Source organism: Globicephala melas, chromosome 6 (genome assembly GCF_963455315.2).
Source record: "Globicephala melas chromosome 6, mGloMel1.2, whole genome shotgun sequence".
NCBI lineage: Eukaryota > Metazoa > Chordata > Mammalia > Artiodactyla > Delphinidae > Globicephala > Globicephala melas.
The window spans coordinates 85,006,674-85,027,137 of record NC_083319.1 but is presented as its reverse complement, the minus strand read 5'-3'; positions in this window follow the sequence as shown (position 1 = coordinate 85,027,137).

Below are 20,464 nucleotides of genomic sequence, written 5' to 3'. Positions count from 1 at the left end.
TACCTGAAGGAGTCCTCAACCAAATACCAATACTGAAGAGTATTTGTATTAGACAGGGTTCTCCAGAGAAACGGAACAAATAAGATGTATACGTGTATGTGTGTGTGTGTGTGTGTAAAGCAAAGAGAGAGATTTTAAGAAATTGGCTCACATGATTGTGGTGTTGCCAAGTCTGAAATCTGCAGGGCAAGTCAGCAGGTTGGAGATCTAGGGAAGATATGTTGCAGTTTGAGTCCAAAGGCAGTCTGCTAGCAGTCTGTTTCTCTTAAGGTCTTCAACTGATTGAATGAGGCCCACCCACATTTTAAGGGGTAATCTGAAAGTCTACTGATTTAAATGTTAATCAGATCTAAAAACAAAAAATACATTCATAGAGACATTTAGACTGGTTTATGACCCAACATCTCAGCACTCTAGCCCAGCCACGTTGACACAGGAACTGAACCATCACAGCATTCATGTTTAAGTTCCCCACTCCCTCCTGCTGGTGTGAAAACTCTGAGTTGTGTTGTACCATTTCCCAGAGTTCCATGTAGGGAGTAAGCTCCCATTGCCTACAGGGATGACTCGCTTGATAAGGCAGCATTTGTTGGTTTCATTCCCTTTGCTGTCCCACCTACCCACCCTTTTGCCAGTGTCTCTTGGAGTCCTTTTCAAAATAAGCTCCTTGCACTTGAACTTGTCCCTCAGTTTGCCTCTAAGAAAATGCAGACTAAGTTATGGAGCATGGAATCACCACAATACTACATACAATAAGGGATTTTCCCTTAAAAGAAAAAGAAGGTTTTGACTGCTGGACAATAAAAAATTATTTTTCTACTAAGGCACAGGTATAATAGACATTATATCTCTATTGGACACTCCTTTCTGAACCAATCACAGTATTTTTTAATTATGTCACTAATGGAAATTAAGCATTTTGAAAGTTAGAGAAGTATTTTTTTTATTTGAATTATAATAATAGATCTCAGAGACAAAATTATTATTAAAGGAATAATAATGCCTTATCTATTAATATTAAGGGAATTTATAAATTGTGAAAAGAATGTAGACGATTTTATGGAAAGCTTAAAAGTATGATAAAGGAGAAGCCCAAATTTTGTGCCAAGGAACTAAACTCAAAACAGTGTAGAATAAAGATCTCAAGGCTGGAGGTTTTGTCTATACATGTGTACTTCTATTTTCATTTATTAGGCAAAATATATCATATAATCATGTCAGGTGAGTGTTTTGGTGTTTTGCCGATGCAGGGGACACGGATTCGTGCCCCGGTCTGGGAGGATCCCACATGCCGCGGAGCAGCTGGGCCCGTGAGCCATGGCCGCTGAGCCTGTGCGTCCGGAGCCTGTGCTCTGCAACGGGAGAGGCCACAACGGTGAGAGGCCCGCATACCGCAAAAAAAAAAAAAAAAAAACAGAAAAACAAAAAACTCCTCCTTACATATCAGTCAAAATGGTCATGAGCATTCGGCTAACCTGGTCATCTCTGATTGAGTTTTGGTAAATGGGCTTTCAGCACATGACTGTTGAGATGAGGGAGACTTCTCTGGTACATTTGATAGCCGGTAAGCAATCTCTTTAAAGAAACCAACAATTGAGTTGAAATTAGCTGGCCCTCTCTCTCAGCACAGAGGCCTGCTATCACCACCTCCTCCAGATGCAACTTCTGGCAGAATGAAGGGATTTGTGGGTAGGGCCTGCTAAACCCATTCACTATAACCCGCGGGATTTTCCATCAGTGTGATGTCATCACACCATAAATAAATAGTAACATAATTGTATTCCCTTGTACTAGCCTCTCTGAGTCTCAGTTTTCTCTTCTGTAAAATGGAAAGAATAGTCACCCCTACCTCAGAGGGCGATGTGAGCATTAAATGAGATAGTATGTACAGAGTGCTTAGTTCAGCACCTGGCTCGTAGGACTTCTCAAATCAGCCCCAAAGAGGGCAGAGTGACTATGTCACTTTATTGATTTGCATAAATAATTCTTTTCAGTTCTTTCCTTCACTTTGCTTACTGTAAAGATCTCGATATATTATGGCTGTTCCATGTCCTAGAACTCCAAAGACCATCAATATCCCAAATACTTCTGTTATCAATGTGATCATTTTTGCAGAGAAAAAACATTTTAAAGTTCTCCATGTCACTCGTTTCTAAGGTGAGTTTGGGTATGCAGGGGATAGCAAAGATACTCCATTGGGATGAACAAAGAAAAATTAGAGTTTCTGTACCAGTTTTCTTTCTTTTGCATTTCATTTTTGCATTACTGCAGTAGGATGTGTATAGGATTTATAAATAAATGTACTAGTATCGCAGAGGCTTACTGTTCTGGGTGTACAGTCACAAAGTTTTGGAAGTCATTGGTATAGAACAGGAGTTGGCAAACTACAGCCCATGGACCAAACCTGGCCCTTGACTTATTTTTATAAATAAAGTTTTATTGGGACATAGCTATATCAATTTCTTTACATATTTTCAATGGCCACCTTTGTGCTATAACGGTAGAGTAAAGTAGTTGCAACAGTGACTAGATGGCTTACAAAGCCTAAAATGGTTGCTAACTGTTACTTTATAAAGTTTGCCAACCCTACTCTGCAGGATGGTTTTATAGGAAGAGGAATACAACACACACTGCTACCTGGTTTTGAATACCTTTTCACTCCAGTATTATCAGATCCACCAGGCAACTCCAGAAGGTGGCTGATGTTTCCCAGCCTGTTACTACTCAGAGATTGGTCCACGGACCAACAACATCAGCATCATCTGGGAACTTGTTTGAAATACAGATTCTTAGGACCCACCTCAGACTTTTCAGAATCTGCCTTTGAATAAGTCCCATAGGAGATATGTGTGAACATTGAAGTTTGAGAAGCAGCAGTCTCACCTCTATAACTCTCAGGTCAAACATTAGTGGACTACTTGGAACATCCAAAGTACCTTAAGTGGATATTAGTTTTAGATTTCTTATTGTACGTATATTTGCTTCTGCAGTGCACTGATGAACTAACTGACTTGCCATATATGTATAGAGAATCTGGGGAGCTGGCATGGTCTGGCTCTCCTCCAGTTCACATTTATATATGGAAAGGCTAAGTCAACCATGTATAAGCTTTGGGGCCTCTCTCCTTTATTAAAAGAAAAAAAAAGGCATCATGGGCTTAAACCACGGTGATGTGTTCATTGATGGGGAAACTTGTGCTGAGGAAGGACTACTGACCTCTACATTTTGTTGTCCATAGTGTTTTAGTTTTTTGTTTTTTTTAACTAAAGTACAGTTGATTTACAACTTTGTGTTAGTTTCAGGTGTACAGCAAAGTGATTAAGTTATACACTTATATACTTATTCTTTTTCAGATTATTTTCCCTCTTATAGGTTATTACAAACTATTGAGTATAGTTACCTGCAATATACAGTAGGTCCTTCCTGGTTATCTATTTTATATACAGTATAGGAGTGTGTATATGTTAATCCCAAACTCCTAATTTATCCCTCCCCCTCCCTTTCCCCTTTGGTAACCATAAGTTTGTTCTCTATGTCTGTGGGTCTATTTTTTAAATTATGACAATTCGTAAGAAGATTAAAGACAGGTTTCCCTATCCTCCACCTCACAAAGAAGAAATGAGTGAAGGATTCACCCAAGGAAAGCAGTGAAGGACAGAATGAACTTCCTAAACACACAAGCTGACCCACTGGGTCAGCCACCTGGCCTGGGAGCCCGAAGGCCCTTCTGATCAGGTCTGCTGTGCCTTCTGGGTCAGAACCAGTCAACCCCTTCCTTCCTTAAGGTTCTATCATGGGGTTTTCAATTTTCCTAATGAAGTATTAATGAGGTGGGTGTAATATATTGAATAGAGTAAGGCAAACTTGCTGGGCCTGGAGTTGAGTTATGTTTCCTAAGGGGAAAAGAAAGTTATGAAATAAATTATCCCCTCTTTAATTAGCAGCTTTGGCTAGTCGACTTGAAATGGCTGAGCAAAGAGGGAAAATAAGCCAGGAGTTTAGCCAGAAACAAAAACACGGGTCTCATTTGCTGCTCATTGAGAGGTTTATGCAGTTTGGGGTGAATGTGTCGGGGAATCTGAGTCAGTTACTTGAAGCACCACAATGAAATGCTCTCCCTCTGCTCCGGATCAACCCTAAAGCAGGTTTCTTTCCCTTTTTATTCCAGTGTTATGTTCAAAATGAAAAAAAATCTCAAGAACACTAGGGAGAAGAGGAAGCTAATTAGTACACATTCCAATGTTTCCTATTTACCTGTTTACCCTCCTGCTTATCTGTACCAGTGGGTTTTCCTTCTGTGTATCACTTTTACTTTCTCAGCACAGAATGCATATTCTCCGATTTTAACAGCACAGGCTGCTGGCCATCATTTCATCTAAGCCAGAGGTATAATGCTCTGTGTATGATCAGTACCTTGAAAACACATGGCATTTCAGCTCAGGTCAGCTTTGTCAGGGCCTAGTAGAATGTGCCAGGTACTGGGCCAAAGGGACACGAAAACGAGTGTGTGAGGGAGGGGGGCACAGGTGATGTTAGAAGAAAAGAAGAATTTTTGAGGGTTCATGGGAAAAAAACAATCCATTACGGAGAAATTTTGACTTTTTTACCATACTAGTGAGAGTACATTTGCATTATTTTCTTCATTTCACAATACAGATCACGCTCAAAAGAACATTGGCTCACTGCCTTCCCCCTGCAAAACTACCCCCACCTAAAAACCGCACACGTAAAGTGTGTGTGTTCTTCGTCCTGCTATTTCTCAGCAGAGCCCACGCACACCTTGAGACTCTAGTTTGAACCCCACCTTCCAGGGGTTAGGATCCACGTTCTGTGGCCAAAAATGGTTTCCTGCCTTGAAGAAAAATGACTTAACAAGCTTTGTGTACGTGGCTGCCCAAAACATTTTGGTAAGCTAAATGTGAACGGATCAAAAACACGTGGATTATGTTCTCTTGAATATACCTGTAATTTTATGAGAAATGACTCTGTCCCCAAGCATTCTGTTCTCCTGAACTTTCTGTCTGGACTCCAGATCTTACCGTGATTCCTGGAAGGGGCGAGTTTGGCCTGGCATTTTCCCACTGATGACGTGAATTTCTTAGAAACCGTAACGTCTTTCCTGCCTCCTGTTGGCAGATTTTGGGGAGGGGTCAGCCCACAGGAGACCACTCTTAGCTTCTCAGTCATCCTTTCCCTGAATGGTGGTTCCCCACCACCTCCTCCCTGGAAACTCACAGGAAGCAAGGATTTCCCATACTTTCTTGAGAAAGTCTCATCCCCCTAGCCCAGGCCTTGAAGAAAAAGAATTACCCTCACAGCTTCCCATTTTAGAGAGGAGGAAAGAGAAAGGATCTGAGACATTTTCTTCTACTACAGAGCTGTCATGAACAAGTTTGTAGCTCACGTTTTCTCCTTACTTTCATCCTGTCCACTTTGTCAGCTAGTACTTCATCTTCATGAAATTCAAACCGTGATATTCCAGGCCCTTCCATGCCTTGCTGTGGAAGAAAAAAACCGCTTTCCTAGAGGCCAATGTCTCTCCCACCCCCTTGATTAAGGCTGCTTGGCCCACCTGCTGCCGAGAAAGCAGAGGTGATTCAAACATGGGCACGGCCTCTCGGAGCTGGGGGCGGAGGGCTCATTTGAGGAAGAACAGACCACTAATAAATTGCACGGTCATTACTCTTTATGCATACTTGTTCTAATAGGTGTTGCAGATTCCTGCCTCCTAATAAGGAAAGGAAGTAGAAAAACACATAAATTCTCTCAAGGGAGTCAGACAGCCCAAAGCCACGTTCAACAGCTGCAAATGTTACCATGAGCACAAAAGCAAAACAGGGCTTAAAGAAGTGATACATTGCCAGGGATTCTGGCAAGATTTCCTTGGATCCAGACTATGTTTTGTGCTGTTTCAGTTGAAAAGAAGAACAGCAGGCCTGCCTGCCGCATGTGATGGAATTCAGAGATTAAATAAACAATGGCATTAATTGATCTAAAAGGGATTCATTGAATGCATCCCAATGTTTGCCTTTATACCATAGATTTGTTTGTTTGCTTAGTTGCTTACTTTAACTTTTTCTTTTACCTCTCTCTCTCTCTTTTTTTTTAAGTCTCAGCAGTTCACGTTTTGGCACAAGATGGAGGGTTCTTTTTGTTTGTTTGTTTGTGTGTTTGTTTGTTTTTTGCTTTTTTTTTGGTCCCATGCCACAGTGTCCTTAGGTCTAAATTTTGAATGTTTGAAGGTTTGCTTGGGTAATGTTTTGTTCCCCTCCCTCCCTTCTTCCTTTCCTTCCTCTCTTCTTTTCTAAGATTTACTTTCTCTGGGTTGATCTGGAAATTTGTTAGAGATGTGCTATACTTATTTATGGTGACAGCAAAGTGGAAATTCAGGTGCCTTTAAGAGGTCATTAGTCTACCCCCCTGAGAGTTTAAGGGCTTAAGAAGAAAATCCATGAGAATATATAGGACAGGAGTTCAAAGTAGACTCCAACATCCAGGGCAGCAGATATGAATTTTTTGTGTATTTTGATTTGGTCCAAATTTGCTTTTGAGTTTTGTTAATTAAGACCCAGTCTTTCCTATGAGCTACAACTAGTTTTTCACAAAGAATGTGTTCTAAACTTTATTTCACATTAACTGTTCTGTTTCATCTAGTCTTTCTCACACTAATTTGGGGAAGCTACTTTTGAGAAGAATGTTTGATTCTGATTTTTTTTTTAAGTAATTTGTTTCATCTAGTTTTGTACAAAGTGATGCTGGAATATTGAGTTCCTGGAGGGTCCCTTTTTTGAATAAGATGCAGAACCCCACAGAACTGAATGCTTCATTAAACAACGAGGAGATTTCCTCTATTACTTCCCAATATTTTTTTATGCTTCTTCTGAAATGCAGTATAAGTGAAAGTCTCCTTTACCCCCTTCTGGGGACCTTTGTCCCTTTTCCAAACCATAAAGTTAGTCCAGGAAAACAGGGAGTCAGGCCTACACTCAGTTCTTTAGTATCCAGCCAGGCATTTTTCTTTATTTCTCCATTTTGTGTCATAGACAAGGAAACCAAGATACTTTACGGAGTTTCACATCTAGCCGAGGACACATAGGCAACCATGGCAGAAACATAATGACTTAAACCCCAAGGCCAGTGATCCTCCAAATGTTCCAGGAAATTCAAGATTCCAAAACAGTGTTTCAGATGTAGAAACCTTCAATTCCAAATAAATAGCTTTCGGGAAACTATCTGGCAATATCTATTAAAATGAATAATACATGTAGTCTTTGACCTAGCACCTCAACTTTGTGGTAACTTCCTTTAAAAATAAATGCCATAGTATATTTTATATATATATATATATGTTTATATCTATCTACACACAGACACAGACACACACACACACACACACACACGATCCTCACTGTTCAATGAAAACATTCTAGTCTGTAGGGTTCTGCATAAATGAGTTATGCATAAGGTTTAATTAGAGAAGAAAGAAAAGTCATGCCAGGTGGAGACCCCCTCAGAGAGGGAGAGATGCAGCAGAGGAGGGGCTGTGAGCATCTCACCTGTATTTGTAATGTTTTATTTCTTCAGGTGGATGGTGTTAGTACAAGAGGATCATTATGTTATTCTTTACACTCTTGTACGTCTGAAACATTTCAAAATGAGTGTTGAGTTTTACAATGTTTTGAAGCCTAGAAGTTGGTAGGTTATTACAGAGTATTACAATCCCAGTGGGAACCACTGGGTGAGGGAGATGGAGGACAATATCCCTAAAGATGTCACACTTACCTCCCCCAAGTTGGGCCTCCCCACTGCTCGCTGTAAAAACGTATCATGACATCCCAGAAAAGCAAAACATTTTAACTTTTGAACACACGATGGTTCATGAATCATTATAGTTTGTGAATTAACAATGGCATAAATTGATTGAAAAAAGATTTGGTTATGATTATCGTAAAACATAGGTCACACTTCTATTTGCTCATGTAAACATCACAACTGCTTGTTGCAATAGAAAATGCAATGAGCATCATGTCATAGAAAGCCTGTTCTCACTACCAATAAACAGGTCGATTAGATGTGCTCTCCCCCTGGCTCTACCACAGTGACACAGTAAGCACTTAACCATGGACTTCAGGGGTAAACAAGATGCCAGAGTTATCTGGTATAACCCTGTCCTTCTGCAGGGATTTTAAGGAAGCAGATTCAGAGAGTTTGAATGACTCCTTCTCGTCCCTACCTTCTGAATTTTGCACTGTATCACACCTGTCACCATAAATCAAAGGGCCTCTCCCAGCCTCCTTGAATTAAACCATCATCCTAAAACATCAGCTTGCTTAATTATACTTAATTCCCTAAACTTTCTCCTGTGGTAGGACAGGAAGTGCAACTAGATATTGCTTTCTCTTGTAAATATTTGGAAGAGCTGTACTAGAGTGTTAGAATGAGTGTCTATTCCCAGTCAGAGGAAGTTGCCTTTCAGTGGTGGTGAACTACGGCCACTTGCCCCCAGAACGAGTCATCTATCACTTTACTGCGGAACGAGCTGTAACATCTAGAAGGTGTTGCTCCTCTTAAAGGCTCAGAATACTACTCAGAAAGTTACTTCAAATACGGTTTATTGTCATGGTCAAATCAACTCAATGTGGCTGAATATAACCGCTATGTTATTTGAATCTTTGTTTATATATGATGACTGACTTTTCATTAGCATGGATGTGTTGTACTGTAAAATGTTGTGACTTCTGTCAGCAGCAAGGAAGGGAGTGATATTGGAAGTGCACTAAAGCCATCCCCAGGAGGCAGGTTGAATAGGAAGCGCTCAGGCAGATATGCTGGTCTCCTGCGTGTCCACTCTCAAAGGGAGAGGAAAGCAGGAAGAGGAAGCTGCCCCCAAAGAAAGAAAGAGAAAACAAGGCAAAGCTGGACAGAAGCAGGCTCGCGGAGAAAGGACATTTGATCAGACAACTTACAAAGCATGATCCAGATGCCCTGACAGCTGATGAGATGTAAAACTGTGTTTTGTTTGTTTTCTTTTATCTCACAAGGACTCGTTCTTATCAGCTGAGGTAGAGCACAAATACTAAGCAGAAGTAAGCCAAGAATAATTCTAGGATACGTATGCAATGACAGGAAAGTATTTGCCTTACCTTTTTCTCCTACCTGTGTGTGATGCATTCATTTATTTATATTTGGAATGGAATGCAGTAATTTGTCATATCTTTATTCCACAACTGAAGTTATCCTTTTCCTCCCTGAACCAGCATCTCCTCCTGAATTTTCTCTCCCAGTTGGGGCACCCAGTGCAGCGAGGCCCTCCAACCCGTAACCCTTGAAACTCTAGGAGAACTATAATTTTGCTCACTCCCCAGCAACGCACCCTAAACATTTCTTCTTGAAAAAACGAGGCGTAAGATCGCCTCTGGAAGCAATTATTGGTTTCTTTAAAGTCAGCTTTATTAAGATATATTTACATATCATATATATACCTTATATATAGATATATAAAATTCTTACCATTTTTAAGTGTACCATTCAGGGGTGTTTAAAATATTCACAGAATTGTGCAACCGTCAGCAATATCTCATTGTACATCTTTATCACCCAGAAAAGGAAGCCTGTGCCCTGTAGCGGTCACTCACAACCCGCCCTCAGCAACCACTAATCTACATTCTGTCTATGGATTTGCATATGCTGGATATTTCATATAAATGTTAACACATAACATGTGGCCTTTGGTGTTTTGTTTCTTTCACTGAGCATAATGCTGTGAAGGTTCAATCATGTCATAGCATGTAAGAGTACATTTCTTTTTCTGGCTGAATAATATTCTATTTTATGGCTATACCACATTTTGCTTATCCACACAGCAACTGATGGATGTCTAGATTGTTTCTGCTTTTTGGCTACTGTGAGCAGTGCTGCTGTGAACACTTATTTACAAGTTTTTGTGTGGACATATGTTTCAGTTCTCTTGGGAATATACCAAGGAGCAGAATTGCTGGGTTATAAGGTAACTCTATATTTAACATCTTGAGACATTTTCAAACTGTTTTCCAAAGTGGCCACACCATTTTACAACCCCACTAGCAAAGTAGGGAGGTTCCAATTTCTCCGCATCATTGTCAATGTTTGTTATTACCAGTCTCTTTTATTTTAGCCATCCTCATAAATTGTGAAGTTATATCTTGTTATGTTTTGATTTGCACTTCCCTAATGACTAAAGATATTGAACATCTTTTCATGTGCTTGTTATCCATCTCTGCATATACTCTTTCAAGAAATATCTATTCAAAATGTTTAGTTATTTTAAATTGGGTTATTTGTCTTTTTACTGTTGGATTATATAAATTTATATATTTTGCATTCACATGCTTTATCAGATATATGATTGGCATATAAGGTGTAGGTATTTTCTATTATCTTGTAGATTGTCTTTTCACTTTCTTGATGCTACTATGTGCAGCATAAAAGTTTTTAATTTTGATTAAGTACATTTTAGCAGTCTTTTCTTTCATCACTTGCGCTAAGAAACCACTGTCTAATGTAAAGTCATGAAGATTTATCCCTATTTTTTTCTAAGAGTTTTATAATTTTAGCTCCTACATTTAGGTTTTCAATCCATTTGAGTTCATCTTTTACATGGTGTGAGGTAGGAGTTCAACTTCCTTTTTGTGCATGTGGATATCCAATTTTCCCAGCACCATTTTTCGAAAAGACTATTCTTTCCCTGTTGAATTATCTTGATACCTTGTAGATGATCAGTTGACCCTAAAAAGGAGGATTTATTTCTGGATCTCAATTTTATTCCATTGAACTATATTTCTATTCCCATACCAGGAGAACACCATCTTAATTGCTATAGCTTTGAAGTAAGTTTTGAGGTCAAGAATTTTAAGTCCTCTAACTTTGTTCTTTTTCAACACTGTTTGAGCTATTCTGGGTCCTTTCCATTTCTGTGTAATAAAGAACTTGGCTTGCCTTTGTCCCCAGTTCCTGGGAGGTAACCTCTAAATCCTTGGAATTTCCTGAGTCAAAGAAGTATCTTTTATTCATGTTGGGTCCCTGGGACCACACCTGATAGTTTATGCTAATGAGGTGACTCATGGTGGTCCCTTAGATAGTTTATGCTAAGGAGATGACCCAAGATGGGTGTTGGTCATTCCAGAGAGACAAACCATGTGATTACAGTGTTGAGGCTTTGAGCCACATGATATCAGCCCAACCCCTGGGAAGGGGAGGGGAGCTGGAGGCTGAGTTTAACCACATAGCCAATGATTCAATCAATCATGCCTTTGTAATGAAGCCTCAGTAAAAACTCTGAATACTGAAGCTTGGTAAGCTATCCCAGTTGACAATACTCTGAGTATGGTTACACTTGGATGCTAAGAGGATGGTACCTCCCTGAGGAAAATGGAAGCTTTCCATTTGGAATCCTCCTAGATTTCACATGATGTGTCTCTCCTTTTAGCTGGTTCTAGTTTGTAACTGTGATCCTAAGTATAGCACTTCCTGAGTCCTGTGAATTGTTTTAATGAATTTTCAAAACTGAGGATGATCATGGGAACCCCTGAATTTGTAGCCAGCTGGCCAGAAGTTAGGATAGTCTTGGGGATCCCCGGAATTGTGGCTGGTCTCTGAAATGAGAACAGTCTTTTGGAGAACTGTGTCTTTAACCTTGAGTTTGGCTAACTCAAGTTAATATCCATATAAATTTTAGGATCAGGTTGTCAATTTCTGCAAAAAAAAAAAAAGGCAGCTGGAGTTTTGATAAGGATTGCAATGAATCTATGGATCAATTTAGGAAATGTTGCCATCTTAACAATGATAAGTCTTCTGATCAATGAACAGAGAATGTCTGTACATTTATTTAGGGTTCATTCTTTCAATAATATTTTATAATTTTCATTGTACAAACCTTTTGCCTCCTTGGTTAAATTTATTCCTAGATATTTTATTCTTGTTTTTTTTTTTTTTGCGGTACGTGGGCCTCTCACTGTTGTGGCCTCTCCCGTTGCGGAGCACAGGCTCCGGACGCGCAGGCTCAGCGGCCATGGCTCACGGGCCCAGCCACTCCGCGGCATGTGGGACCTTCCCGGACCGGGGCATGAACCCACGTCCCCTGCATCGGCAGGCAGACTCTCAACCACTGCGCCACCAAGGAAGCCCTATCTTATTCTTTTTGATGCTCTTGTAAATAAAATTGTTTTCTTAATTTTATTTTTGGTTGTTCATTTTTAGTGTATAGACTACAATTGATTTTTGTATACTGATCTTATACCCTGCAACCTTGCTCAACTCATTTTTTTTAGTTCTAATAATTTTTTAATAAATTTTCTATACACAAGATAATGTAATCTCAGAATAGAGATAGTTTTTACTTCCTCCATTCCATTCTGGATGTCTTTTAATTTCCATTTCTTTTTATCACCTAACAACTCTGGATAGAACTTCCAGTAAAATATTGAAGTCCCAAGAGTAGACATTTTTTGTCTTGTTTCTGATCTTAGGGAGAGAGCATTCGCTGTGGGTTTTCCACAAATGGCCTTTATCAGCCTGAGAAAGTTTACGTCTATTCCTAGTTTGTTGAATCTTTTTATTAAGAACACCTATTGTTTTCTGAAGAGCCAAAAAGAGGAGATGAATGAAACACCCTGTAAAACAACAAATATGAGATGCTCTTTCATTTAGCTAGTTCATTCTTCTCCATTCAAGTTGTGGCTCTTGAGGAGGGAACCCCTGAATCATAGACAGGAGTCAACCGGGCTGCCCTTAATTGTGTACAAAGAATATGAGGAGATAACCCCCTCACACCCACATTGACCGGCATCCAAATCATCTAATCAAGAAAACATCCAGTTAAAGTGCTCCTGACTTCCGACCTGATGAGCAGCAAAGGGGTCTTGAATCAAGAATAACTATTTCAGGGAAGTATTTTTTAGTTCAGAGAAAGCTCCTGCTTCTTAATGGTCAGCAAATTGTCTCTTACTAGGACATTTTTCAACTTTTCTTCCCCGAAATGGTAGATACTTAAGCAAAGGAAAGAGAGAGGACTGAGAATTGGGGGTTCATTTATTCTCAGTGATGGCTTAGTCCATCCTTCACGGCATGCACTAATTCTCATAAGCATGGCCTTTTGTAGTCCCCTGGTCCCAACTACACAAGAAGGGAATTTAAAAAGGAGATTCAGAGTGAGGAACTTTACCAGAGACAGCACTGACTAGAATATTTTCTTTAAAAAGACAACTCTCTATCATGCTATTATTGTTTGCATCATCCCAAGTGTGCAATGAAATATTTCTTTTCATCCCCTGCACAGGCTGACCAAATTTAGAGACCGCCATATGAAGCTGTGTCAGGGCTCAGTAACTCAGAGTGCTCTGACCAACTAAGGTTGCCTGGCAAGGCCAGAGACACAGGAGGAGACGTGGTGTCCTATCTCAATTGTTCCCTCAAGGTAATTAGTAGTAAACCTCTCTTCAAAAGGTTGATGTAATTGTTGCAAAGGAAGCAAGATAGGGAAGCTGAGGAGAAATGTTTCCTGGTCTAGGGAGGAGAAGGGAGGGAGAGAGGAATTACATTTGCTGTAGACTAAGAAAAGAAGCAAGAAGAAGAAATGAATGTAACAAAGAGGGATTGAGAATTGACTTTGAAGTTTAGCTAGAGTTCCATAGTTGCAAACATTTTTGGATAAAATGCAGAAAAAAAATATTTGCTTTTCATGATCCAGGAGACTTATAAAAATGACTGCCTCAATTCTGATACCTTTCACATTGTGACTCCCACTGCTGTGTTTTTCCGAGCAGATCGTGACATGGTTTTGAGACTTCAAAAAACTCAGGTGCTGAGTCTCTTTTAAACAGGTCTAGAACTGGTACAGGTGTAGAAGGAAAGTCAGGGTCTTATTTTCCTCCCTGACCACTTCAATTTTCCCTGACTGTAAGAGAGACCATTGGAAAGTTCAGGTTGGGACAGAAACCAAGCAACACCTCCCAGACGATGCCAAGACAGGCCAGAGCTCCTGGAGTCACACCATTCATTGCACGAGCAGGTGTTGTGTGAACTCTAAAGCAGTGCTTCCCACTCTGTGCCAAGGAAGGAGGTCAGAACGAGTGATGGGAAAAATAAAAATACCAGTTCGCTGTTGTGGGATCTACACATGGAAGTTTGAGTGAATCACGTGCTCTCTAAAGATGGCTAGACAGGGTTCTAAATCCTGACTATGCACATGTAATTTAGAAAGCCCTGGACAATGTTTTTTGTTTTTAATTTTTATACAAATTTTAAAGGTTACTTTCCATTTACAGTTATTAAAAAATATTGGCTGTATTCGCCATGTTGTACAATAAATCCTTGAGCCTACCGTACACCCAATAGTTTGTCCCTCTCACTACCCACCCCTATACTGCCCCTCCCCGCCCCTCCCTAATGGTAATAACTAGTTTGTTCTATATATCTGTGAGTCTTCTTCTTTTTTGTTATATTCACTAGTTTGTTGTGTTTTTTATATTCAACATATAAGTGATATCATACAGTATTTGTCTTTCTCTGTCTGACTTATTTCAGTTAGCATAATGCCCTCCAAGTACATCCATGCTGTTGCAAATGGCAAAATTTCATTCTTTTTTACAGCTGAGTAATATTCTACTGTATATCTGTACTACATCTTCTTTATCCATTCATCTGTTGATGGACACAGGTTGTATGGACAATGTTTTATTTAACTTTAATATTTCCTCATCTGTGAAAAAGGGATAGTAATAGTACCTGACTCATGAAATGATGTGTATAATGAACACACAATAAGGTGTGTGTGTGTGTGTGTGTGTGTGTGTGTGAATAAAATTTTTGTATATATTTTACCAGATTTCATGAGTAACATTTTGGGCAGTAAGGATAGAAACACTCTAGTGTAGATTAGAGTTAATTTCTTCAATATCAGATTTTTTAATCTAAATAGGAATTAAATATGAATCAAAGAAAAGATTAATTTCAGGATGGAGAAAAACGACACTGTCTTAAGAGGGGCTGTGAGAGGTGGGAAAGAAAAGCTGGGAGAAACAGGAAAAGGTGCTTTTTCTTCTCTAGCAACAAGAGCACTTGGCCGACTCACTCGGCACCCCAGTGGGGCCTGCCTGAGGACTCCCAGTGTGGTGTCAACTCTGGGGATGAAAACCCTTGGCTAGTGGAGAGCCCACTGCAGGACTGAGTCTCACTGAGACCTCAGAAATTTTGATGTGTTCCTGATGACACAAATGATGATATATTCATGTGCTCACTTGACATGTAACTTCTTGAGCTTTCTTCAACATTTGTGAAAGAGTCACTGAATCATCTTCAGTTGCAAAACTGGAAAGATAGAGGTTAGGGGCTCTGTGTTAACTGTTCGGAGTCTGAACCTGAGCTAAAAACTCCCAACTTTCAGCTAGAAGGAGCTCTTGATTTACAATCACACCAGGATGGATTACCTGAAAACTCAACCTTCAGGCAAACTGTGATTAACTTGACCAAAGACATCTGGGAGAGCCATCGATGGCCTGAAATTATGACCTTAGTATTCTGGCCTGAAACTAGACACCACTGGAATTGCCTTCCTGAAAGACTCCAGCACAGGGGCCTTTGTTTGGTATTCCAACAGCTTTTTTTTCTTGGAGCAGTTCAGTAAAAAACACCTCCACAGGGACAGTCCATGAAGAAACAACCACGACTTCCCAGCTTAGCAGAAATTGCTTTTTATAAAACAAGCTCCATCTTGCTCAAATCATGAGACAAAAAAAAATGAATGCCTCGATAATTAGCAACCGCTGAATAAGTAGGTTTATCAGAGCAGTGAACTAAATATAAAATTTGGTGCTTGAAAAAATCATATGCTCACAATTAGCTGGGCTTTCCTGCTGATACTGTAAAATCGCAACAGGCTGTCAGGATTCATTTTCGGTTGCTGTTATCAGCAGTGAATAGAGGTTGGAGTGAAATGCGAAACAGACTTACAGGTGCTAACGTAAGTAATTTATCAGTGTGAGGCAGGCTCCCTTTTGTTCTCTGAAAAGCCTTGGGAACTTCTGTGCCTTCTTTTGTGCCAGGGAGTTGACAATCCAGCAGCAGACACAGAAGTAGGACTTGAAAAGAAACTAAAGAAATAAAAAATCAATGAGCCCTCTCACCCAAAGGTGACTTTCAAAAAATTATTTGGGCATAAAACTAAAGTTTTAGACCTGTCAAATATTGATATTTCCTCTATCTTTCCTTCTCTCTCTCAGCTTTGCCCTCTAATCTGGGTCTTTTGGTCCTCAGGGAACTTGAATGATTTTTTGTCTCTGCAGGGTGCAAACCCCCATGCCTGTAAGGGCAAGAGGCCTGCAGAGCTTGTGCCCTTGGGCTGAGAGGATTGAGCTCACATTCACAGAAGAAAAATCAGGTTCACCTATTCCCTTCCCACTTGGACCACCTTGAGGGCACAGAAAACGGGTGAAATGAGAATATCTAGATTTATAAAATTAAGTCAATGTTCAAAAAAAGACAGAGCCAATAAAACAGGTGAAAAGGTAAAACTATTTGTGTCCATGAACTTTCCAAGAAAACTGCTGTGGTGGCTTTTCACATTTTAAAAACCAAACTCATACCTTCAGAGGAAAATAAACATAAATTAGGGGATTATACTGATCTCCGAAGAATAACGGAGAGTATTAAGTAGCTTTGGGAGCGCTGAAAATTTTACTAGAGTTTAAATCCCTCAAATGAATTGAAAATCTTTTGTTTTAATGAGAAAGAACAAATGGACATGGCTGGTAACAAATAGTCCCACTTCTTGGATGAAGTTCTCACATAGGAAGGGACAAGGGAACAGGTGTGGAGAGATGAGCTATCGGTAGCTCAAAGCTGTTTTGAAATATGCTCATCAATTTAGTTTTTACCCTCAACTTCCTTTAATTTTCCCACAATTTATTTCTTAGTATACCTTTCCTAGTCCTTAAACTTCCTTCCCCAAAGATTTTTAAACATGAAAATCAATTTTGAAATAAAGATTTGTTTTTCTATGGGATTATGAAGATTTTTGTGTAAATAATCTAAGTGAGAACCTTTAGTTTGAACCCTTAGAGGTTTTAGTAATTTACAAGGAATGGAGAGTATTTTCCTAAAGAAAGCACTGTTGAAATGCAGGCATACCTCATTTTATTATGCTTTGCAGATATTGAAATTTATAATTTGAAGGTTTATGGCAACCCTGTGGCATTGAGCAAGATTATTGGCGCCATTTTCCAAGAGTATTTACTCACTTGGTGTCTCTGTGTCACATTTCGGTAATTCTCATAATATTTCAGACATTTTCATCATTATTATATCTGTTAGGGTGATCTATGATCAGTGATCTTTGATGTTACTATTGCAACCCGGGGAAGGCTCACATGATGGTTAGCATTTTTTAGCAATGAAGTATTTTTTCATTAAAGTATAGACATTGTTTTTTAAGACATAACTTAGTTGTACACTTAACAGACTACAGTTGAGTGTAAACATTACTTTTATATGTACTGGGAAACAAAAACTTCACGTGATGTGCTTCATCATGATATTTGCTTTACTGCTGTGATATAGAACAGAACCCACAATCTCCGAGGTATGCTTGTACAACAACTGACAAGGGCAAACGTGTTCCCGAAGAGTATTAATTTGTTGAATACACTTTAAAAGTGCTAAATTCAAATTACAGATTATCAGTAAATTTTGGTGACTTTTAAAAAACATATTCAGGCTTCATTTTCTGAGGTTTCTTTTTGGGACCACTTGTTAAGATTTTTCTAATCTTAGAGCTTCTTAAGAGACTCCAGGATTTCAACTGACTTCCTCATTAGCCCCTTTCCTTTTCCAGTCATATGGGCTTCCTGTGCTGGCAGGAGTAGGGAATAGGAAAGCATCCTTGGTCTAAAGGAAGAAAGTTCTTTCTGTAATTGATTAGAGCTGCCCCTCCCTCACTCTTTAAATAACTTTGAAAAAATGTTTTTAAATTTTTAAATCCTAGATGATTTCTGACTAAAAACGTGTGATTCATCTGACATCATGTTAAAAGAGCACAGGATGGTGGGAGTGGGGGTGGATTTAGTCTTAAATCACAGTTTCATTGGGCAAGTCACCACGGTAGCAGCACCTTGCTTATCTACAACCTGGGGATAATATGCATTACATCACCTTACTGACGTTAGAACCCAAATAAAAAATGTCCATTGAAGGCACCTCACAGATGTGAAAGTGCCTTCTAAACAGGAGTTGTTATCAGAGCTATTTGTGGGAGGCAAGTGAGGGGGGTATGTCAGAGCTCAATTGTAGAAATGAGCAAAATTTGCAAGTTAGATCAGGGCTCCAGACTCTTCTTTTTGACAGTCACTGAGTAACTCCAGCTCTTACCATGGATGCAAAGTGTGGTTCCTACAGATATAATCTCCCTCTTCCGTGATGAAGCCGACACACAGATTTCCAGAGAACGTGCAGTTGGGCCTTTATTTCAGGTTCATGTGATCTTTTCTCACCATACAAAGTCCACAAGGGAGAAAGTCTGGGCATCTTTCTCTAATCCATTCAGCTCCTTCCCCTGATTCTTGCCATGAATGTGGCAGGACTGGCAGTCAATTGGCACACACTAGGAAGGCCATGCTGTTTGTTAAATATTGAAATACTGACATAATGGTTGATAAATAATGGTCATTTCCCTGAACCCCGCTGAGTGCTTCCCCTGACACACAAAGCTGGTGACCCCAGATCCTCCCTAAGCTTTTTTTTTTTTTTAACATCTTTATTGGGGTATAATTGCTTTACAATGGTGTGTTAGTTTCTGCTTTATAACAAAGTGAATCAGTCATACATAATAAACATATGTTCCCATATGTCTTCCCTCTTGCGTCTCCCTCCCTCCCACCCTCCCTACTCCCTAAGCTTTGACAAGTAGGGTGACACTGTTATGGTTGGCATACTTTCTGATAATCAAAACCAGCTGGTTAAAATTTTTAATATGAACTGTGGGGTGAAGGGCCTTAGTCTTGGCCGTCACTATCTTCAGTTCTGCAGTTGGCAGCGTCTGTCCTAATCCTTGGACCTTATTCCTTATTCCCCTAGGCTTCATCCCCTCAAAGGTCCAGCCTCTTTGTGTCTGGCCTCCACTGTAGATTTTTTCAGTCGATCTCTGTTTAGTTGGATTCCACTGATGAATGTAGGAGTATGGAAGGTGAAGGAGGTGAGAAGCAGAGGCATTCTGCAGCGTAGTCACCAGATGGAGTGTCCAAAGTCAACAAGATCCTGCAGAAATCAAAGACTGAGCCTCTCAAGGTTACAAACATTGTAAGATGTCACTCCAAGTAGTGTTGAAAGCAGCTCTTTTGCCCCTTTCCTGTTTACCCACTTCTGTTCCCCTCTAACCTTAAAAGAACCTAATTATAGGAATGAGATCACTAGGTAATTTAACCTAACTCCTGACTTATGCTCTCCTGAACGCACAGCATGCCTTGCCTAACCTGTTGATTCTTTTCCTAGATAAAAAGAAGAATCAAGAATCAAGTAGTTAAAGAATGACTACCTTTCTACCCCCAACAGCCCCTTTTGCAATCCTGAAGGCAGATCATGCGGGCAAGATAACATCTGAAGGAAGAGTCAGCCAGTCTGCACTCAGTGGAGAATGACACAGAACCTCCTGCCTCCATGATTCACTGAGATTCTTCCCCCTTTTTCCCCTTTAAAACTGTCATGGCTGAGCAGAATCTTCGCAGTTGGTCTCAGGACGAGTCCAATTCCTCCCCAGATTCCAGGCTTTTCTGATTAAAGCACCTTTCCTTTCTTTCTTTCTTTCTTTCTTCTTTTTTTAAAACAACAGTATCTTTATTAAATAAACACCAATTTCCAAACTTGACAACAAATGACAAGTATTACCTACAGTGGTGGAAGCAATACAGAGATCCCACCACAGGTGAGTAGTTTGTAGGCAGCCACTGGAATTGATCTTTTTTTTTTAACTTGTACAGCGTTTTTATTTATTTATTTATTTATTTATTAACACCTTTATTGGAGTATAATTGCTTTACAATGTTGTGTTAGTTTCTGCTTTATAACAAAGTGAATCAGCTATACATATACATATATCCCCATATCTCTTCCCTCTTGCATCTCCCTCCCTCTCACACTCCCTGTTCCACCCCTCTAGGTGGTCACAAAGCACTGAGCTGATCTCCCTGTGCTATACGGCTGCTTCCCACTAGCTATCAGTTTTACATTTGGTAGTGTATATATGTCCATGCCACTCTCTCACTTTGTCCCAGCTTACCCTTCCTCCTCCCCGTGTCCTCAAGTCTATTCTCTAGTAGGTCTGCATCTTTACTCCCGTCCTGTCCCTAGGTTCTTCATGACCATTTTTTTTCTTTTTTTTTTTTTTAGATTCTCTATATATGTGTTAGCATATGGTATTTGTTTTTCTCTTTCTGACTTACTT